The sequence below is a fragment of the Pinus tabuliformis genome, chromosome 3_2, assembly GCF_031772625.1.
Source record: "Pinus tabuliformis cultivar Carrire ecotype Pingquan chromosome 3_2, CPIR1, whole genome shotgun sequence".
NCBI classification, from domain to species: domain Eukaryota; kingdom Viridiplantae; phylum Streptophyta; class Pinopsida; order Pinales; family Pinaceae; genus Pinus; species Pinus tabuliformis.
In genome coordinates, this window is record NC_142302.1 from 726604528 (window position 1) to 726629797 (window position 25270).

The following is a 25270-nucleotide window of genomic DNA, read 5'->3' on the forward strand; positions in this document are numbered from 1 at the left end:
ATCAGACTCAAAATCCTTCCCCAACCTACGAGGAGGCCATGTGTGCTCTTATTTCCTTTTAGTTTAGAACTGATTGCTTGATGCATGACTGATCATTTGGACTTGGGGCTTTCTCATCTTCTATTGGTTGTGATTTCTCTATCTAGTGATCTGACTTGGACACGAGATCACAACAAAAAATTCTTGCAAATTTAGATGAAAGACCAGTACATCTATCCCATATGAAATCATAGCTACTAGGTGATTCACTTGCACTCTTCTACTAAGAGAATTTGCAATCCTGTTCTCCTTACCCTTGATGTACCTGATTTAAAAGTTAAACTCATTGAGAATGGCCAACCATCTAGCTTTCCTGTCATTCATATTAGGTTGTTCGAACAAGTATCTCAACCCACTGTTATCACTCGTCAATGCAAACCTCCTTCCAAGAAGATAGTTCCTCCACATCTTCAATGCATGAATGATCATTGCCAACACAATATCATGAGTCACATAGTTTTGCTTGTGTTCGTGTAGTTTCCTTGACTCAAAACATACCACCTGTCCTTCCTACATCAAGAATCCACCAAGTCCTCTATTGCAAGCATCTGTACACACCACAAACTCTTTATCTAGATATGGAATCTTTATGACTGGAGCATTTGTAAGAAATTGTTTCAACTTCTCAAAACTAGTGCACATTCCTCTGTCCATTCATATTTCTCTCCTTTCATCTGCAGTGATATAATAGTATATTCAATCCTCAAGAAGTTCCTAATGAACCTCCTATAGTAACTTTCTAACCCCATGAATGATCTAAACTCATCCACATTTCTAGGAGTTGCCCATTCCATGATAGCTATGATATTTTTCGGGTCCACTATTATGCCTTCCTTGGAAACAACATGTCCCAAGTAATGTACCTCTATCTGAAAGACGTTGCACTTACTAAGCTTGGAATACAACATATCCTCTCTTAGAAATCCCAATACTGCTACTAAGTGCTCGACATTCTCTTCCCGATTCTTAGAATATATCACTATATCATCAATGAATATAATCACAAACTTATCTAGATAAGGACGCAACACACTATTCATCAAACACATCAAAGTAGCAAGAGAATTAGTTAGACCAATAGGAACTACAACAAACTCATAATGGCCATACCTGGTCCGTTAAGAAATCTTGTATACGGCCTATTCTTTGTTGCATAACTAATGATATCATGATCTCAAATCAATCTTTGAGAACACTGCTTCTCCCTTCAATTGATAAAACAAGTCATTGATCCTTGACAACGTATACCTATTCTTGATGGTTACCTTGTTCAACTGTTTGTAATCAATACACAACTTGAGAGTACTATCCTCCTTCTTCACAAACAATAATGGTGCACCCCAAGGTGACACACTTGGCCTAATGTACCCCTTGTCAAACAGTTCCTTCAACTGCAACTTCAATTCCACTAGCTCTGGAGTGCTCATCCTTTAAGGTTCCTTTGAGTTTGACACTATTCCTGGTACCAAATCAATAGAAAAGTCCACTTCCTTGTGAGGAGGAAACTTTGAAATATCTGCTGGAAATACATCCTGAAACTGTTGCAAAAACGGGTACCTCTTCAAGACTTTTGCATCCTCAACATCCTTACCTTTATCATTGGAAATATGCACTACAAATAGCACACACCCTTTCCCACAACTGTGCTTTTCTTTCATAGTTGTAACTATTATCATTGATGTAGGCTTCTTCTTACCCTACAAGGCTTGTTTTTCTCGATTTTCATCCAAGCACTCGATATCATTTTCATAAAAATGCACTGTAGTCCTGTGAAGGTACAACAAATCAATACCTAGAAGCATATTGTACGAACCCAATGGAAGCACATTCAAATGTGCTGATGTAGGAATACTATTCAAATCAACTGCAAAAGCTCTTACCCAATGATGAAATCATTTCTTAGTACCTGTAGCCAACTTCACCAACCAAGACTCTACATGCACTTGTTTTCTCAAACCACACTTATCCACCAGGTCATGATTAGCATAACTATAATTAGATCTAGGTTTAATGTAAATAGAAACAACTTGATCACAAATCTTACCTTCCATCTCAATGATAGATGCCTCGTGATCCACCTGCTTGTTATCAACTATTGCATAGGTCTGAGGAATGGTTTATCCAACATCCCCAACCATCCGTTCCTCCAAAGCATTGTAGATATGAGGCCTACCACCCTAATATGATGGAAAATATTTCTTGAGATGATCCTTGCCACATATCCAACACTACACTTGTCTCCTACCATCACCTCTATTCTATTGCTCTCTAGGATGAGGCTCATGTCCCTTCTCTACTACATTAAACTTCTTGTAAGGAGAAAAATTATCTTTCTCACATGCATCATGCGGTCTTGTTTGATTCAGTGGTCATTTACCTTTAGTCTTATTATTCCATTGCCAACCCTGCTTAGACTCATTCTTATGCTTTGATTTCTCATAAGAGTGCTTCAAATTTCCAATAACTTCTTGTAGCGACTGAGGCTCATGATACAAAATCCGATCCTTAAATTCTAATGGAAGTGCACTAATAAATCTATGAACTTTGGTTTTCTCATCATTAATATACAACACATACCTAAAAAAATCCAGGAGCTTAGTTGTATACTCCTCATCCGTCATCGACGCCATCTTCTGCTCACAGAACTCCTTGGCATTACTATCATATTACCTCTTTGACAAGTACTTCTTCTTGAAAAGTTCAAATTAACTCTTCTATCTTGATGTATCTGACGTGCTTCACATCTTCCCACCAGATGTCTTCTTTCCATTTGAGACTAAAAATAACTATCATGGCCTTCATTTTCTTTGTGTGGTCATGCCACTCAAATAACTTCTTCCTCCCAAATATCCACGCCTTTGAATATTTTTGTTTATTCAACTCTCCAATGAATGTAGGTGGATTGGATTTCTCATACTCATTTGGAAAACAACCCCTGTCACTCCTCCTGTAAGGATGATAGTGATGATGACCATGATACCTATCTGAACCAAAACTAGAGTAGAACCCATATCCATTGCCTCTCCTATTAGGTGTATCCAGGAACCTTCCATCTCTGAGTGTGTCATCCTTATTCTACCTATACCCACCATGAGACCTATTTCCATATACCCCGTTAATCCTATCCTCCTGTCCACAACTGATCCCTCGCTATCCATATTTCTACAAGTCTGAGAAACTCTGAAGGATAACTACATTGACCTGTGCTTATTTCTCTAATGCCCTCTCAATACTTTCTTGTTACTAAATGATTATTTCATTATCTTCTTCACAACTTTTGATTTCTCCCTTTAAACTTCTCAAGGTATTTTCTATTTCCGGAGAGTACCCCTCTCTTGGTGCTCATTTGATCGGTAAGGATATTCTCGTGAAATATCATCCACCATTTTGATAGTCATCTTTGATCGTCTTCTTTGTGCAGGCATACCATGTCAGATAAAGCAAATGCAAACATAACCAACACACCTCAATGAAGTTCAGGGGAGGATATGTTGTCTACAAATTAGCCCAGATTAACATGATACATGTATATACATAATCATATCAATATATCGATGTCATGCATGATAATACTAACTGCATATAATGAACTCATGCATGACAACCATAACCATGAAAATGCACACATAACAACCACATAGACACTGACATGCATACACGACACACACATTCTTCCCATTGAGTCTAAGTATTGAACCATGCTTTGATGTCAATTTGTAACATCCCCTCCCACATTTGTATTATTTCATTGGCATGATGGGGTAAACATTAGATTAGGGCTACTATGACATGAACTAACCTCTTAGGTCCTATTAGGGAAGTGGGTCCAACTACTGATGACAAACTGACATTTCATAACATCCTACAGGGGCTACAAGACACTAAGAGGTGGAGAAACCATCCCAGGTGGTCAAACACTGAGCTGGATGCCTCCTTCTCTAGCCTAGCCCCTCAAATGCACCCACAACAAGGCCTCCATGTGGTTAGGATCATCCAACTGCATGCACAAGCTTACATCCATGCGGTTGCAAACCAATTTTTCCAGTTAGGAGCATGCAGTCCCGAGATCTTAGCCTAGATTCTAGGTTAACCTCTAGACCACTGCCCATAACTTCCTATAACTTCTTAGAATGAATTATGACACGAAAAAAATTCTAGACATACAAATTTGAAGGCAAAACATGACCTAAATTTCCTAGAACATGTCAGGCGTTTCGTCAAACATATTGAGAACATGTAATGTACAAGTCATGAATGCATATATGAACATAGGGGTCTGATACTTATTTAAAAATCATCAAGAAGGTCTAGTGAACCCTCATAATAGCTGTAATAGAATTTGTTAGATCATGCATTGATACCCATTCATCAATTAATTAAAACATGTCAAGAGACATAACTAGAACCTGTTATGAAACCATGCTTATAACCAACATATAACCAAAATAATAACCATGATAGAACAACCATCAAAGCCACATAATAACAAGTACAAGTACTCATGAAATTCAAAAGGAAAAAAGCTCTTATTAACATATGCAAAAGCCAACCATTTTAGGGACTCCCATGTACCACCCAACCATAGATTGAGTTGAAACAAATCTTTCTTTCAACCAATCAACCTTGTGCCATATTCCAAGCATGAATGTGAGACCCATGACAAAAACAACCAAGGCTTCCTAGAGATTAAACCACCTCCAACCTTAGGCTTTATCGCAGTCCCTCCAAAATCAATTAAGGGATTATTAGGCCCAAAATCATTACATAAACAACCACGCATTCGATTAAGCCACCTCCATCCTTAGGCTTTACTGAAATCCCTCCAAAACTAGTCAAGTGATTACTAGGCCCAAAATGAGCTTGGATGCCTCATAATTTCTTAACCAATACCTTGAGGAATTCACCTGTCTCCACCCTTAGGCTTTACCACAATCCTGCCAAAACCAGTCAATGGTTTCCTAGGCTCTATGAGAATTTTCTTGAGACCACTTCATTTGGTTCCAAAACCATCCAGTAATCCAAATATCAACCAAATAAAAGAACCCCATCACACCATGACTATCCAGAAATGGCAAGGGGCTGAAATCACTATCACACTTGGAAAAACCCATGCCAATGATAATAAGAAAACCAAATAGATACATGCATGTAACATGCATTCACAAACAAGCAAGGAAATCACACATGTAATCTGTTACCTACAAGTATTCTTTCTGAACCTACTTGATCCGACTTTTCCTTTCTTATCCCTTGCTTTCCTTTTCCTTCTTATCCTTCCTTTTCTTTCCTTTCTCCAATGCTAGAGTACTCCAAGAATGCTCTAAGTGTGCAATAGTACGAGAGAATAGAGAGACCTCCAAAACTAAACTGACAAAATATAAACCAGCAAAAGATTATCTGACAAAAGATGTGAATTGTTCCTCAGAATAAGTTTTATTATTGAGGCGTCCACTTTCTTAAATTTCCTCTATTTTCCCTTTAATTTTCCTCTCATGAAAACCTGTGACCTTTCATGAACCTTTTCTCCTATTTTCCTTTATTTTCATAAATAAAATGTAAATTAATGCCTCTTTTCCTTTGCCAATTTCCTTAGCCATAATAAACCAAATTAACACCCACTAAGATGTTTTTCCCAACATTCAACTTGGACTGTGTCCCATGACCTTGGTCATATTTTTCCTTTATTAAATTTATTACATGAAGTTTTAACTCGAGGTTGCTATAGACCCCTCCCCCTTAGGGGAACACCGTCCTTAGTGTTCTCTAACACCTATGATCAACAAATCTCTAAAACTAAAATATAATGCCAATGGAGCTTTATAACTTAGTGTTGGGTAGCAGAAGCCCCGCGGAACGAGTATGGGGTGCGAAGCCCGGAATTTTAGGTAATATTAGGGTAAAGACTCCGCGGAAAGCACAGAGCATGAGCTATAGTAGGTTGAGTGAAAGGGTCATTCGCTTGAAAATAATGTAAAGAAATAGTAATAGAGTCAGCCTACGGAGGGATCATGGGCCAAGGGAAAGTATAAATAGAGCGGGGCTCTATGAGGGAAAGTAGTTCTTTTGGAAGATGTAATGTAATGGGTCCTTAAAGGAAATAGCCTGAAAACATCTGTAAGTCCGAGTCGAGGGAGTAGGATAGAAGGTAGAGGCTCTACAGCTGAGTGCGTAGAGGCCTGGAAAGTCCGCAGCTATGTGCGCGGACCCTGCATCTGAGTGCACAGGGTAGATTTGGATGTATTGTTGAGGATTGGTAATAAAGATAAGTTTCTTCTGAATTCTGTGTTAATTGTGACTTTACTCTTTTATGATAAATGAACTGTTATGATTTCTGCATTTGCTACGGTTGAATACATGTGAATTGGGTTAATCTTGATGCGCGAAGTAACCAAAAGTAATAAATGTTTGCTTAAAGACCGCTTTAACTAGATCAAACCAGTAATAAGTGATTCAATCTGTAATAAGCGCGATAAGGGTATTCCGATCTGCGCGGATCTGGCACAGTGTGAGGCTGCAGAACAATGCACGAGCCCCAACCCACATCCTAGACATCCCCAAGGTGCGAAAACTTGGTTCCAGCACCCTCCCCTGCTACCTCAGGTGAGACCTCAGTCCACGCTTCATGGGCTGTTGCCAAAAGGGTCGGTAGCTGCGGGATTTGTTTGGCTAAATAATTCTTCCGAACCTGGGTCAAGCCCATATAAGCCAACAAATGGTTCCATTGCCGGGACCGAGATCTACCTAAGGGGTGTCTAGTGTGAAAGGCGGGGACGCTAGAGAAAAGAGCGACGAAAGATCAGGACGATAGTAATGGCGAGTGCCATCCAGTTACCAGTTTTTAAAGGAGCAGAAGTGAAGATTCGGAAAAGTTTTTGTTTGTATTGAATTCAGTATGGAACGCACAGCAGATCACGGATGATAATATCAAGAAATCTGTCTTAGTCAGCACACTGCAGGACTGAGCACTAACATGGTATATGAAGTATTCAGGCATCAACCCAACGGCGGGGATAGCGGACATCCACACGGAATTAAAAAAGGAGTTCAGCTGGCCAAAATCGGAATCGCAGTCGGTCGTGGGATTCAAAGAGATCACAATGATGCCTGGTGAGACCCCGTGGGATCTAGATCAAAGGTTAAAAAGCACTATTCGCGAGGCCAACATGACCCTGACAGATGCACAACACTGCGCTTGGTTCATCGCATCACTAACGCCATATCTGAAATCGGCTTTGTCACAGCAGAAGATCTCAACCCAAGCAAAAGCGCTGGAGGTAGCAATGCGGCTACACGAAACCCTGGTACAGGACTCAGGGTTGGGAGCTCAGTAAATCCAAACGCAGGTCCAAAATTTGTGTTTGGAAATACAGAAGTTAAAACAAGACCAGATGCCGGAAGTTCAGGAAGAAGTTTGGTGCATCAAGTGTAGGGGCCAGGGACATGATAAAGACCATTGTGCAGTCGTGGTAAATATTATGGTCACAGGGGGACCAACACCATTGTGACCAGAGGCACAAGCAGAGCCGAGGGTGATCGCCCGCTCTAGTGCGCAATCTGTCAAGTAGGAGGAAAACAAAACACAAATAATTGCCATCTGTTGCTGAAATATAATCAGACCCCCCAGCAGCTCTTTTGCAACTTTTGTAGATTGGTGGGTCACGAGAAAAGGGATTGCCGGATGTTGGTAGATCAGGCATCTACCTACTAGATGTAGACTGAGGGGCGAGGTCAAAACCTAAGTGCAACGTTTGCACGCGGTGGATTCCAAGGACAAGGTCAAGGATGGGGCGGAATGGGACTAGGAATAGGTCGAGGACAGCTAATTTGTTACAATTGTGGAGGACCAGGACATTACACGTGGGATTGCACAAATCCAACTCGAATATCATGTCCCTATTGTGAGCAATTCGACCATGAACTGCTAGATTTCCCTATGCTACTAGCACAGATTCGTGAAAAAAGGACAGCACCTCCTACAACGACACAGAATGTGCAGATGATAAGGGCCAAACCACGCGATGAAGAATCTAAAGTAAATATGGTACTAAGGGGCGATGCAACCTTAGAAGGGGATCAGTCTAAGCTGTACAAAGGTCCCTCGATGTTGACAACTTTTCTAGAAACCTGCATGAAGTTACTTCACGATAATAGGGTAGTGAAAGGATTGCAGGAGGTAATTAATAGATACGCAGGATGGGGAGAACCTCGCATAGTCCAGTGAATGGGAAGCCATACGTCATGGATTGGACAAGAAATGTGATTAACAATGCAGATTGGTGACTATGAGATGGATCAGGTCATTCTAGACCTCGGTTCGGATGCAAACGTCTTGCCTAAGTAGACGTGGGATCGTATTGGAAAGCACCCACTCTAATGGTCTCTAATCCAATTACGGATGGCAAATTAGTAGAGGATCTTGCCCATGGGTAGGTTGCAAGGAATCACCATAGACCTGGATGGTGTGAGCACTAGAACGAACTTTGAAGTTATTGAGATAGTGGACGAAAAAAGCCCGTACCCACGTTGTTGGGAATAGATTGGGCCATCGACATGAATGGGATTATTAATTTCAAGCAGAGGAAGATGATATTTGAGAAAAAGTCACACCACGTAGTTGTTCTGCTAGATCCAACCGAGGGACCCCACTACATGAAACCTGTGCACGACGACGAGTAGGATGAAGCATTGGATTGCATCTACCAAATTGTTGCACAAAGGCCAATAAAGGGTAAGATAATGGAGGAACGGAGAATTTGATAGGGTTACATAGAACCATACACCAATGATTTTGAGGCATAAGATGAGCAATGGCAGAACAGAATGAACATGCAACTACTTTAAACTGCAATATGCTGACAAAATCTGTGTACTACGTTAAAGCTCAGGACCGCGAGCTGTCGGTGTATGACGGGCTCACAATAGTAAATGAATTCCTGGAGAAGTTTGAGAGCGCAGTACCAGAATACCAGCAATTTGATGCACTCAAATGGGCATTGCGCGTGACACTGGCGTGATGGTGGGTTGCCCATGAACGAACCTTCGCAGATTGGTGACGCTGTAAGCACATGATGTAGGTACAATTTTGGAAGCTAGTGCTCCAACTAACAAAGAAATATGATGGACGAGAGAACCCACACATACACCTGAGCAAATGGACCAAAGCCTATGGCGAGGAGCCACAACCAGAATGGGTGCACCTATTTTATCATACCTTGGATGTCATCCCAAGGAATTGGCATATTGAAACAGAGCTCCGACATGGCACAGGGGAGTGGGATATCTTGTGTGAAGGATTTCTATCGACATTTCTTTTTAATGATCAATGGATGGATACAGTGGACGACGCATTAAAGCTAGTAAAGACTGCAATTTTCAAGATGCGCTAGAATCGGAAGAAGTCGTGCAACCAGACTGGTCGCGACAGCTGAGCCAGGCCTTGGAATGTTACAATGTAAAAGCAGAAGGTGATGAGGATGATCCGCGTGACATCAATATACCAGAATCCGAAGGAAGTCGAGAAGTGCGCAACCCCGAAATAGAAGATCCAGACATTGCAATGCCATTAAAAATGAAGCAAGTGAATATCGGAACAGAGGAAGAACCGAAGTATTCTACGCTTGGGGATTACTGGGACAATGCTACAGTGGAAAAGGTCATAGAGCTGCTCCGGGAGTATCGAGACCTCTTCCCTACCAAGATTACGGAGCTGAAAGGGATTCGAGGCAAACTAGGAATGATGAAGATAACTTTGAAGCCTGACGCAAAGCCAGTAAAGCAGTGACCTTACTGATTGAATCCAAAATACAAAGCAAAAGTACAAGAAGAACTAGACAATATGCTGGCAGCTGGGATCATTGAACCAGTCGAGGAGTCTGATTGGGTAAGTCCAATGGTGGTACAAGAGAAGAAACAAAAGGGTGAGATCTGCATCTGCGTGGATCTACAGAAACTCAATGATGCTTGTGTTAACGATCCATTTCCCACACCTTTTACCGATGAAGTCTTAGAAAATGTGGGCGAGCAGGAAGCATATTCCTTTACGGATGGGTTCTCTGGATACCATCAGATCAAGATCACGTTGGAAGATCGAAGCAAGACAACGTTTGCTATAGAATGGGGTTATTTTTAGTATACGGTGATGCCATTTGGGCTGAAGAATGCGCCAGAAATATTTTCCTACATTGTGGTAGCTTCATTCAAGGAATTCATACATAAATTCTTGGAAGTCTATCTTGACGATTGGACTGTCTTTGGCCTGGTTAAGAAACATACTGAGAGCTTACGATTAATGTTGGATACCTGCTGTCGACACCAGATTGCGCTCAATCTAAAGAAGTGTATGTTCCTTGTTCCTTTCGGGAACTTGCTAGGTCACGTAGTTTGTAGGCAAGGCCTGATGGTGGATCTAGCAAAGATCACTGTCATACTAGGTCTGCAAGCACTGCGTAGTGTCAAATAGCTCCGCGCTACACTGGGACACACAGGGTACTATCGGAAGTTCATAAAAGGTTATGCCCAGATCACAGCTCCAATGGAACAGTTGTTAAAAAAGGATGCCACGTATTACTGGAACAAGGAATGTAACAAAAGCCCAGAATTGCTGAAGGAAAAAATGGCATTTTCCCCTATCTTGATCTTTCCAAAATGGGACGTGGAGTTCCATGTGCATGTCGACGCGTCATGTATCGCGTTAGGAGCAGTATTTACTTAGGAAGGAGTGGAGGGAGTTGACCACTCGATTGCGTTTGCAAGTCGAAGGTTGTCGAAAACTGAGAAGAATTAGTCTACTACTGAGAGAGAGGGATTGGCAATGGTGTACGAACTCCAGAAGTATCACCACTATTTGCTTGGAGGACATTTTAAGATGTATACTGATCACTTTGCACTAAAATAGCTAGTGAATAAGCTTGTGTTGGGGGGGCGCATCTATCGATAGTTGCTGTTATTTCAGGAATATGATTTTGAGGTTGTTGTAAAGCCAGGACATCTGAATGCAGGTCAAAACTACTTATCCTAGATTGAGACGGGTGAGGAACCCACGAATCTAGAAGAAGGACTCCCGGACACCTAGTTGTATGCAGTGCGCATTGCGGATGGCCATTTTGAAGATATAATCTATTTTTTGACTACCAGCACTGCACTGCAGGGGTATTCTGTGCAACAAAAGAAGTAATTGGTGACACGAGCAACCGATTTCACTATGATTGCTGGCCATCTCTATAAGATGGGCCATGATGAGATATTACGTAGATATGTACCAAAGTTTGAGTGAGAACAGATCCTTGTCGAAGCACATGGAGGGGTTGCTGGCGGACAATATGCAGGCCGCGCCATAGCCCAGAGGGTTCTTTGCGCCAGATTATGGTGGCCCACCCTGCATCAAGAATCAAAAGCATACTGTTGGGCCTGCGATGTATGCCAATGAACGGGAAAACTGTTGCGAAGGGATGAAATGCCGCTTTAGCCACAGGTAACGCTACAGCCATTTGAGAAATGGGAGATCGACTTCATCGGGCCTATTGAGCCATGAAGGAAGACAGGCGCATGCTATATTATCACTGCGATCGAATACTTGACTTGATGGCAGAAACATAACCAGTTAAGGATTGCACAGCCACAACAACGGCAAAATTCTTGTTCGAGAATGTCTTGACTAGGTTTGGGTGTCCTAAGATTCTCATGAGTGATCAAGGAATGCATTTTTTGAATGAAATCATCAGCGCTTCACTGAGGAATTCCAGATATATCACCAACAAATCATGCCATACCATCTACAAGCAAATGGGACTGTTGAGGCATTCAACAAAATTTTGGAAACCGCGCTAACTAAGATTTGCAATGCATGATGGAATGATTAGGACTTGTGCATCCCTCCTGTGCTATGGGCATACTGAACCACATGCAAAAAGTTGATAGGCTAGACACCATTTCGACTAGTCTATGGTAAGGAGGCCGTGATGCCTATGGAATATATCATGCCCAATCTGCGGATTGTAGCAGCTATAGGAATGGTAGATCGTGGGGCCTTGGAGGAAAGGCTCGCACAGCTTGACGAACTGGATGAAGAACAATTTCTGGCGGGATTTCATCAACAGGTACAAAAATAGCGAGAGAAATCATGGCATGATCGAAATATCAAGGTGCACATGTTCATGAAGGACGATCGCATATTGTTATATGACAATAAGTTTGAGAATTCCTAGGTAAACTCCACATGCATTGGTTGGGTCCTTATATCGTCAAAGAAGTAATTGATGGGGGTGCAGTCCAGCTGGCTAAGCTCAACGGAGACCCCTTCCTAAGAAGAGTCAATGGCAGTCACTTGAAGCTCTATATGGGCAGGCTGACCGCCTGACTAACTGTTCCAAGGAGAGTCTCACTGCTCCGACCAGTTGAAAGAGAGCGAGGGATGATAAAGCACTATAGGGGACAGATGCGTGGGTATCAGGGTGCACGTACATTTGGCCAACAATCAGGGGTGTGGTTCTGTGGACAAAGCCACGCGGGTGCACTGCTCCAAGGAATGATGACCGTTAATACCACTGTTCATGACAAGAGGGCTACATTATGGCAAAAGGGAGTGGGCGGTGGGAAATTAAGAGCAATAGTACGACCCAGATATGAAATGATCGGCCACATATTTCACACGGGAAGGTTACACGAGATGGAATGAGTAGATATTCGGGCATTTGAAGTTTGCATGGCTTATAAATCACCACGGTGAATCCGCTCGGCAGCCTACGCTTTGGAAATATAGATTGAGCTGTTCATCATCTCTACACCAGGTATGCGCCTGAAGGTAGTAATCTGGCCGAGGGAGGAGTAGGACTCTCTAAGGAGTCTGATATTGACAGCTGCGGGTATCCCGTAGGCTGCAGCATCGCTAGTAGGGGATGTATCGGAAAAAAGGGAATGCAAAGTAGAATTGGTTCGGATGTCGTCGCCCCACCCAGGGGCAGGATGCCGCACTACAATAGAACAACAAAAGGATGGACAGACGGCGACCATGGGTGGAGATGTAGTCAATAAGTCACCTCTGATGGTTCTCGACGATTGGGATCCTGCGGACAATAGCTAGGGACTTGCAAAATTGCAACACAGGTTGCAATGGATAGTGTGAAAAGAAGATACAATGGTCAGAAAGGGCTATGCTGGTACCAGGAGGTCTCATATGCGGCTCCCCCGCTCACGCCAAAATCCGCGGACGGGGTGTTCTGTGTTAACCGAGTAGAGTAGAATGAGCATCATCGGTTGCGAGATGTGGTAGAAACACTGAAGCTGGAGATGGATGAAGCATTGTAGGAGACAAAGCAGGAGCAGTCGGATGATGAGCACCACTCAAAGGGAGGTGAACCGGGAAGCCAAGGTAGAGCATCTAGCCACACAAGCAAGTGACTCGGGAAGAGTCACAATGATTGTGTTAGGGGATTGTTGGGTAACGGAAGCCCCATGGAACGAGTATGGGGTGCGAAGCCCGAAATTTTGGGTAATATTAAGGTAAAAGACTCTGCAGAAAGCGTGGAGTGCAAGCTATAGTAGGTTGAGTCAAAGGGTAGTTCGCTCAAAAATAATGTAAAGAAATAGTAATAGAGTCGGCCTGTGGAGGGATCACGGGCCAAGGGAAAGTATAAATAGAGCGGGGCTCTATGAGGGAAAGTAGTTCTTTTGGAAGATGTAATGTAATGGGTCCTTAAAGGAAATAGCCTGAAAGCGTCTGTAAGTCCGAGTCGAGGGAGTAGGATAGAAGGTAGAGGCTCTGCAGTTGAGTGCGCAGAGGCCTGGAAAGTTCGCAGCTATGTGCGTGGACCCCTGCAGCTGAGTGCGCATGTTGGATTTGGATGTATTGTTGAGGATTGGTAATAAAGATAACTTTCTTCTTAATTATGTGCTAATTGTGACTTTACTCTTTTATGATAAATGAACTGTTATGATTTCTGCATTTGCTACGGTTGAATACATGTGAACTGGGTTAATCTTGATGCACGAAGTAACCAAAAGTAATAAATGTTTGCTTAAAGACCGCTTTAACTAGATCAAACCAGTAATAAGTGATTCAATCTGTAATAAGCACGATAAAGGTATTCTGATATGCGCGGATCTGGCACAACGTAAGGCTGCAGAACAATGCGCGAGCCCTAACCCACATCCTAGACATCCCCAGGGTGCAGAAACCTAGTTCCAGCACCCTCCCCTGCTACCTCGGGTGAGACCTCAGTCCGCGCTTCGTGGGCTATTACTGAAAGGGCTGGTAGCTGCAGGATTTGTTTGGCTAAATAATTCTTCGAACCTGAGTCAAGCCCATATAAGCCAACACTTAGCTTGATATAGTATTTACAATCAACAACCTGATGAAAAGAAAAACCAACATGACAAACATGACAAAATGATAGTCATACCGCTTATTAGAGATTTATAACACAAATCATTGCGATATTTACAATAACAAGCATACATAAATATGCACATATACCAAAACTCATTTTCCTTAATTGGAAAGTAATGAAGGATACATAGCCCGCATCTGATCAACCATCTCCCATGTAGCTTCATCGAGCCCAAAGTGCTTCCACTGTATGTTAACTTTATCGATTGATTGGTTCTAGCTAGAATTCTCCTTTTGGGTCCACCTACAATACAAACCAATAAATCACATGATCAACATCTTTCAGATATTTTTTAAGCAATGAAACATGGAAAATATGATGGACTTTGACTATTGGAGGTAGTACAAGTCTATAGGCAATTATCCTAATCGTCTCATGGATCTCGAAAGGCCAACAATACCGAGGTGACTAGTTAGCACATGATCCAATCCTCAAGAATCCATTCTTTGGCTTAGTTCACAACTACACATGCTCCCCAACCCGAAACTCCTTAAACAACCTATGCTGATCTACATAAATCTTCTGCCTATCTTGTGTTGCATTTAGATTCTTCTTGATAACCTATATTTCTTGTTCCATCTCTACCAACATGTCCATTCCTATCAGTACCCTGCTCACTAGATCACTTGAGTTGATGGGAGTATTACAACTCCACTCACAAAGTGCCTCAAACAAACTCATCCTTAGTGACTCCTTATACCCATTGTTATAAGAGAACTAAACTAGTGGTAGATACTCTTCCCACTTCCTCTACTGATTCATAACATACATTCTCAACATGTCCTCCAAGATATTTTTTGACCCTCTTTGTATGTCCATTTGCTTATGGGAAATAATGTGTACTGAAGGACAACTCTGTCCCTAAACTTGCAAACAAATCTTTCCAAAACCTGGAAGTTAACTAGGCATATCTATCGGATACAATATTCTTAGGAATACTATGCAATATCACTATCTATTTGATGAAGACCTGTACTACCTCACTAGCTGAATAAGTAGACTTCACTAGAATGAAGTGAGCTACCTTAGTCAATTTTTCAACCAAAACATGATGGAATCATGTTGTCTAGATTTCCTTGACAATTCCATGGAAATGACCTCCCATTTCCATTCCGAAAGAAAAATTGGCTGGAATAAACCACCTGGATGCTTGCACTCTACTTTTACCAGTTGACAATTGAAACACCTTGTGATGAACCCAACTACCTCATTCTTCAAATTCAACAAATAGTTAAACTTTTTAACAAATGTTAGTGTCTTTTGATATCCTTGATGACATGAATATGACTTAACATGAAATTCCCTCAAGATAATATTCTTGAGCTCACTGTTTTCCATCATAGATCTTGTCCCTAAATCTCACCAAACCATCTACTGTGAGATGATAATCCACATCGTGATCACCTGTACTCTACTGATGTAACCTATGCCTAAGCTCCCTATATTTCATATTGCTACCCTTCCTGTAAGATTAGATCTTATAATTTTTTCCCTTATGAACTCATAGCTACTATGAAATTCACCTACACTCTTATGCTAAGAGAATTTGCAACCATGTTCTTCTTATAGTTGATGTACCTTATTTTGAATAAAACTCATTGAACGTGGCAAACCTTCTAGATTTCCTAGAATTTAGATTAGGTTGAATGAATAAGTATTTCAGCCCGCTATGATCACTCATCAATACAAACCTCTTGCCAAGAAGATAGTGCCTCCACATCTTCAATGAATAAATGATCACTGCCAACTCAAGATCATGAGTTAAATAATTTTTCTCATGCTCATTCAATTTCCTTGAATCATAACATATCACCTATCCCTCCTACATCCCCATCGAGTCCTTTCTTTCAAGCATATATACACACCACAAACTCTTTATCTAGATCTGCAATGTTTAGAACTAGAGCATTTGTAAGAAACTATTTCAACTGCTGAAAACTAGCTGCACATTCCTCTACCAATTCAAATTTATTTCCTTTGCTATGTAATGATGAAATAGGATAGGAAATCCATGAGAAGTTTTTTATGAACCTCTTGTAGTAACCTGCAAACCCCATGAATGATCTGACCTCATCCACATTTCTTGGAGTTTCCCATTCCATAATAGCTTTGATTTTTTCAGGTCCACTGCTATGGATTCCTTGGAAACAACATGTCCCAAGCAATGTGTTGAGTCTTGAAAATGACATTCATTTCCATTACACTTTCACTATTATGTCCATTATATCACCTCCATTTCACTACTATGTCACCACATTCATCCCACTTTCATTATCATTGCGCCACATTTATGTTTTTTCAAACATTATTAATTCTAAGCTTCTTAAGTGAATTTGTGGTTAAAAATTAGAAAATTATGTGCATATGCTTATACCTAACAAATGGGTTGAGATTGTTGACATGTGTAGGTTGAAAGGAGGCTTCTAGAAGACCCTTATGTGGCACTCTAAGGCCAAATTCGAATTTGAGTGGAAAGAATCATGGGATCATGAGGATATGTGTCACATCTCCTAATTATATTGTAACTCTAAGAAGACATGTGTCTTATCAGTTCCTATTTTGATTAGGACTCTAGAGGTAGAGGGAGAGATTCATGGACTCTCATTAATGAGATGGCTTCTCATCTTTTTGTATAAATAGGAGATCTCTCTCCTTCATTTGTTAGTCTTTTGGCTTGTGAGTCTTTGCTTGTTAGTTCTTAAGCTTGTTAGCTTGTGAGATGGCTTTGGAAAGCTTTAGAAAGCTTTGTTGTACTTTGCAATTTTGAAGAATTTGAATAAAGCTTTGATGTTCTCAACATGGAAGGAGATGTGAAGTAGATGTCATGGAGCATATTAGAATGTAAGGTAGAGTAGATTTCATTTTGTAATTTTGCTTTGATTTCATTATGTCATTTGATTGCTTTCAAGTTTTATAGATTAGATTTTCCATTCATGAAATTTTAATTCATGTAAGTGCGTTCAACTGATTGATTGTAGATTAGTTTTTTTTACATGCTTTTGCATCAAATACTGACATGAGATTTACCTCTCTGCTGACTTTGTTTTTTTTAGCTTTTCAATTTCAGTTATGCTTTGATTTCAGTCTTATTCATTTGCTTTGTTAGTTAGTTTAGATATCAGATTGCTCAAGTTATTGATGATTACCTTCGAAAGCCATAGCGAGACTAACTGGCGAGGGGTTAGACTATGAATTGATGTGATTTGATTTTAAGTTTACTTTTCTGCAATTAGGTATCAGATTGCTCAAGTTGTTGATGATTACCTCCGAAAGCCATAGCAAGACTAATTGGCGAGGGGTCAGACTATGAATTGATGTGATTTGATTTTAAGTTTACTTTTCTGCAATTAGATATCAGATTGCTCAAGTTGTTGATGATTACCTCCGAAAGCCATAGCGAGAATAACTGGAGAGGGGTTAGACTATGAATTGATGTGATTTGATTTTAAGTTTACTTTTCTGCAATTAGATATCAGATTGCTCAAGTTGTTGATGATTATCTCCGAAAGCCATAGTGAGACTAACTGACGAGGGGTTAGACTATGAATTGATGTGATTTGATTTTACTTTTTATTGGTTTGTAGTTTTTGATTTGTTTGAGTGCAATAGCTTAACTTTTATTTTCGTATTTAGACAAGTAGCAGAGACAGTGATTTCATGATCAGTATTTCATCTTTTGCTTGATTAAAGTAGATGCATACTTACACTTTTGTTTAAGTACTAATTCCATCAATAACATGTTTTAAGATCTTTTGAAGTGCTAAGTTTTGGAAGTTACCATTAGGGACATAGACCTTGTCTTGAAATCTACATCCATACTTGACCTTTAAAAGCCTTCTTAAGACCTTAGAATAGGATTTCCATTTGCATTAGATACTTTAGGAGATCAACAAGAACAAAACCCCAAAACAAAATAAAATCTATAAAACAATGAAGTAAGAAAAAGGTTAACTAAGCACATATGGTGCACCACACTTCATCAGTTTACGATACCCGGATTGATAATTTATGTAGAGCAATTTAAGACGTTAAATTGAATAGACACAATGTACCTTTGTCTGAAAGAATCTGCACTTACTAAGATTGGAATACAACTGATTCTCTCTTAGAAAGCTCAATATTGTTTCTAACTGCTCAACATGTTCTTCCCCATTCTTAGAATATATCAATATATCATCAATGAATACAATAAAAAACTTTTCCAAATAAGGGCACAACCCACTATTCATCAAACAAATGAAAGTAGATGGAGCATTAGCTAGACCAAAAGGAACTAGAACAAACTCATAATTCCCATACTTGGTCCAGAAAGCAATCTTGTAGATTTCATCTTCTTTGATGCATACCTAATGATATCTTGATCTCAAATCAATCTTTGAGAACACTGCTACTCCCTTTAACTGATTAAACAAGTCATCGATCCTCAACAAGGAATACCTGTTCTTGATGGTTACCTTGTTCAACTACCTTTAATAAATACACAACCTAAGTGTACCATCCTTATTCTTCACAAACAATACTGGTACCTCCCAAGGTGACACACTTGGCCTAATTAAATAAGTCATCGATCCTCAACAACAGATACCTATTCTTGATGGTTACCTTGTTCAACTGCCTGTAATAAATACAAAACTTGAGAGTACCATCCTTTTTCTTCACAAACAATATTGGTGGACCCTAAGATGACATGCTTTTCAAGCTCTAGAGTTCTCATCTTGTAAGGTTCCTTTGATGTTGGTGCTGCTCTTGGTAGCAACTCAATAGAGAAGTCCACTTCCCTATGAGGAGACAAATCTGAAATATCTACTGGAAATACATCCTGAAACTACTACAAAACTGGGTACCTCTTCAAGACTTCTACATCCTCAACATCCTTACCTTTATCACTAGAAATATGAACTACAAATAACACACACCCTTTCCTACAACTGCGCTTTTCCCGCATAGTTGTAACCATTCTCACTGATGTAGGCTTCTTCTTACCTTGCAAGATTCTCTGTTCTCTATTGTCATTCAAGCACTTGATAGCCTTCTCATAACAATCCACCATTTTCCTGTGAAGGTACAACCAAGCCACACCCAAAATAATATTGTAAGAACCCAATGGAATCACATTTATAGGTGCTGATGTTGGTATACTGTTCAAATCAAATACACAAGCTCTTACCTAATGATGAACTCTTTTATTAGTACATGTAGCCAACTTCACCAACCAAGACTCTACATGCACTTCTTTTCTCAAACTACACTTATAAACCATGTTAGGATTAACATAAATCTAATTATATCCAGGGTCAATCAAAATAGAAACAACTTGATCATAGAGCTTGCCTTCCATCTCAATGATAGATGCCTGGTGATCTACCTGGTTGTTATCAAATGTTGCATAGGTCTGAGTAATTATCTATCCAACATCCCCAACTGTTTGCGCCTCTTGAGCATTGCAGATATGAGGCCTACTACCTTGATACGATGAACAATCCTTCTTGAGATAATCCTTGCCACATATCCAACACTACAACTGTCTCCTACCATCACCTCTATTCTTTTGCTCTCTACGATGAGGCCCATGTCCCTTCTCTAATACATTAAACTTCTTGTACAAAGAAACATTCTCTTTCTCACCTACATCCTGAGGTTTTATTCGCTTCAGTGGTCGTTTACCTTTAGTCTTATCATTCCCTTTCCAACCCTACTTTGACTCATTCTTACGCCTTGATTTCTTATAATGGTGATTCAACTTTGCAATGAATTCTTACAATGACCAAGGCTCATCATACTCAATCTGATCCTTAAATTCTAATGGAACTCTAATGATAAATCTGTAAACTTTGGTTTTCTCATCCTTAAGATACGACACAAGCCTTAACAACACCATGAAATTAGTCATGTACTCCTCATTCATCATCGACCCCATCTTCAACTCATATAACTCCTTGGAATTACTATCATAGTACCTCTCTGATAAGTACTTCTTCCTGAAGAGTCTCTCGAATTCATGCAAACTCAACTCCTTTGTCTTGATGTCTCTGAGACGCTTCACATCTTCCCACCAGATGTCTTCATTCCATTTGAGACTAAAAAATAGCTATCCTGACCTTCATATTCTATGTATAGTCATGTATTTCAAATAACTTCTTCATCCCAAGTAACCATGCCTCTACATCTTCTAGTTTCTTCAACTCTCCATTGAATGTAGGTGGCTTGGATTTCTTGAACTCACCTGACAAATATCCCTAGTCACTCCTCTTGTAAGGATGATAGCAATGATGAAAATGATATCTGTCTGAACTATAACTAGAGTAGAACCTGTATCTATTTCCTCTCCTATCAGGTATATCCAAGAACCTTCCATCTCTGATTGTGATCCTACCTGTGCCCACCATGAGACCTATTTCCATATGCCCCATGGGTCCTATCCTCATGTCCATAACTGATCCTTAGATCTCCATGTCTCTGCAAGTCTGCCAAACTTTGAAGGATAACTGCATTGACCTTTTCTTGTTTCTCCTGTGCTATGTCAAGTCTTTATTGTGACTGAATGATCATGTCCTTATCTTCTTTGCAACTTCTGATTTCTGCCTTTAAACTTCTCAAGGTATTTGTTATGTCTAAAAAGTACCCTTCTGTTGGATACTCATCTGATCTATAAGGAGAGTCTCGTGAACTATAATCCACCATTTTGTTAGTCATATTTGATCCTCTTCTTCCAGTAAGCATACCATATCAGATAAACAAAATAAAAACATAACCAACATACCTCAATGAATTTCATGGGAGGATATCTCATCTGCAAAATCAATCTAGATTAGTAGGATACATGTATAAACATAATCATATCAATATACCGACATCATACATGATAATACTAGCTACATACCATAACTTCATGCACGACAACCATAACCATGACAATGCATGCAAAAAAATCACATTGACACTGACATGCATACATGACACACACATTTCTCTCATCGAGTCCAAGTATTGAAACATGATCTGATACCATTCTGTCACAATCCCTCCCATATTTACCCACTTTCACTAGTCTTTCGGGGTAAACATGAGCTGAGGGATACTATGAAATGACCTAAACTCGCAAGTCCCATTAAGGAAGTGGGGCTAACTATGGACAACAAACTGACATTTCATAACATCCTACAGGGGCTACAGGACACTCAGAGGCTGAGAAACCATCCCAGGTGGTCAAACCCTAAGTTGGACCCCTCCTCCTCTAACATGGGCCCTCAACCACACCCACAACAGGGCTTCCATGTGGTTGGGAGCCTCTAGACGCATGCAAAAGCTTACATCCATGCAGTTGCAACCCGATTTTTTCAGTTATGAGCGTGCGGTCTTGATATCTTAGCCTAGATTCCAGGTCAGCCTCTAGACCACTACCCAGAACTTCTTATAACTTCTTAGAATAAATTATTACATGACAACAATGCGAGACATACAAATTTGAAGGCAAAACTTGACCTAAACTTCCTAGAACATGACAAGAATTTCGTCAAACATATCAAGAACATGTAATCTGCAAGTCATGAATGCATATGTGAACATAGGGGTATTAAACTTATCTGAGAATCATCAAGAAGTTCTAATTCCCTCTCATAATAGTTGCAATAATTTTTTTTATCTCATGTATTCAATAACCCTTCATCAATTAATCAAAACATGTCAAGTGCCATAACTAGAACCAGTTATGAAACCATGCTTATAACCAACATATAACTAGAATAATAACCATGATAGAATAGCCATCAAAGCCACATAATAAAAAATACAAATACTCATGAAATATAAGAGGAAAAGAACTCTTATTAACATATGCAAAAGCCAACCAAGTTAGGGACCCTACATACCACTCGGCCGTAGATTGAGATGAACCAAATCTTTCTTTCAACCAATCACCCCGGTTCCATATTCCAAGCATGAATGTGGGACTCAAGATAAGAACCAGGGCTTCCCGGATATTAAACCACCTCCACCCTCGGGATTTACTACAATCCCACCAAAACCAATCAAGGGATTACTATGAAAAAAACTAATACATAAACAACCAGGGCTTCTCGGAGATTAAACCACCTCCACCCTCAGGCTTTACCATAAACTTGAAAATACTGGTCAAGGGATTACTAGGCCCAAAACAAGCTTGGATGCCTCAGAATTTCTTCACCAATATCGTGAGGAATTTTTCTCTCTCCACCCTCAAGCTTGACCATAATCTTACCAAAACCAATCAAGGGATTCCTATGCCCTATGGGAGTTTTCCTAAGACCACCTCATTCGGTTCCAAAACCATCCGAAAATCCAAAAACCAACAAAATAAAAGAAATCCATCACACCATGGCTATCTGGAAATGGAGAGGAAATGATGAAATCATTATTATACATGGAAAAAACCATGCCAATAATAGCAAGAGAAACAAATACACACATGCATGTACCATGCATTCACAAAATAGCTAGGAAATCACACATGCAACTTGTTACCTATAAGTATATGTTAGGAATTTAATTTGTTGTTTTAATTACCCTAACTTAAATTATCAACTGAGGTTCGTAATCTATGAGTTACACTACGTTCCGATTCAGGTTCCAATAGTTTAGTGCAAGGTTAAGTACAGAATGGTCAATCTTTGTATTTTCTAGTCACAACAAACCAAAATGAAGAAGCTTATCAAATTGTATCCTTATTTTATTTGAACTTAAATTATTATTCTATTTTAACTATAAACTGATTAACTCAAAACTCACTCAAAAGTAAATCAAATTAATGAACTAAATTTTCAGGATATTTGAAAACTATAGCACGAACAATTTAAATGACTTGTTCATAAGAAATATGAGGTATTGCATAAGTGATTCTAATTACTATGTATATCAGATGAGCCATAATATCAATCACTACTTCACACTACCAATCATTATGCAAACACTATTAACTATTATTCAAACAAGGCTATTTCTAATTGTGACCTAAGAAAGACCTATACTTAATTACCATTCAAACAGTCTTATCATAAATGAATACAAACAATCTACCTTTCAAGAGTTCTAAACTTTCTTTTCAAATTATGGAAATCACGACTCAGTGATAGGATCTATTAATTTAAGTAATGAAGACGTCAGATAAACCAATACTAATTATCACTCAAAACAATATCAAGCTTATACTAATTGCAATCCAAACAAAATTAGCTTTAATATAAACTATTTATGCTAAGGAAAAAAATGGACAATATGAACAAGACTAAACATACTCGTTAAGTCTATCTCCAGGAATACATGAAAGCACTCAAGCTAATCTCTTAATTAAACTCTACAAATACTCAAAGGAAGCTAAGTAGTGCAGCTCTAAATTAATGTTCTTCACTAGACACGCTTCATATCTAAGAGTTGCCACAAATTGAAGTCTATTTTAACTTTTAAAATCGCTCAAACAGAACTCAACAAATCGTTAAACACAAAAGCATGAAGCTGCAGGTCTAGTCCAATCTCTATTGTGATTATGCCGAGTTTCAAAATAAAATTACAATCTCACTTCATAACCAATATCTCGTCGCATTTCTTTTAGACATTAAAAGATTAAAACATGGTGCTATGAGATCCTATATCAAATGAGAAATATACAAGATGGAAGATGAGAAAAATAATACTATTTAAAGATCACAACACAGTTACCATTTTCTGCATTCATTCAAATTAGAAAGCACTATGTAGATATCTTTAACCATGAAAATATAATGGAATTTCATTCATTCATAAGAATTGTTAATTGACACATTCATTCCTGGTTTACAAAGATTCAAAGGTAAGATTTATATTCGAATTCAAGAAAAACTGAGTAAAAGTTTAAGTAGAGAATAGTAACTCTATAATATAACCAATAATCCATACTTCAAAACTGAAATCAAACACACTCCTACAGTTTATCTCAATTGCAGGACTTGTTTCTAGGTGGTGGTGGGCCCTTTCAACTCCTGGAGAAATTCTAAGTTAAGTCAATCCTCTTTAAAAACAAAAACACATGACACTTATAGAGATTAAGTACTGAATTGGGATTAAGTATTAAAGTCAACAAAACATGACTTCATACAACAAACACATCAAAGTCTTCAATGTCTCCTGAGCATGAATCTCTTACAAAAAAATTACATAATAATTGTTTCTCTTGCTAGCTTATACACGAAGATCGTCAGGCTTTTATAAAGTCTAGCCAATGAAAACTACACATAACAAATTAACTAGAAAAAGTAAATAAAGAAATCAAGGCTAAAATTAAGTTGCTAAAAATCTCTTGGAATAATATTCAGATGGATCTTTTTTGAGTGGGTCCTGATCATGGCGTGATGGTTGAAACCAATTCCTTTTTTAGTATAAAGGAACTCGTTCTAGAACACCGACGATGTTGATTGAACACCTGCTACAATTAGAGTACAGAATCGAGATGTAGAATTGAGTACAAAATGGCAAGTCTTCAAAAAGGTTTCTTGATGTATTGTCCACTAGTGTGCCATAACTTCTGCTACTTGTCCATATGTTGTCAAGGTCTATGAGTCCATATGAGTATTAGTAAAAAATAATCCAAATGGTATAAGTTCGTTAATATCTTTTAAACTAATTAGAAGCACATGAAAACAATACTAAGTAAATATTCTATCTCCATGTGCAAAATAACAGATTTTGGAAGTGATAGCATGGTACAAAAGGGTAAAGAGGGAGTAAATGTTGATAGTAACAGTAAAATAGTGGGTGAAAAATAGGTACAAAAGTGGGGACAAACATCCCCCCATGCCTAAAAGGTTGCATGCCCTCATGCATCTGCCATTTAGGCAACA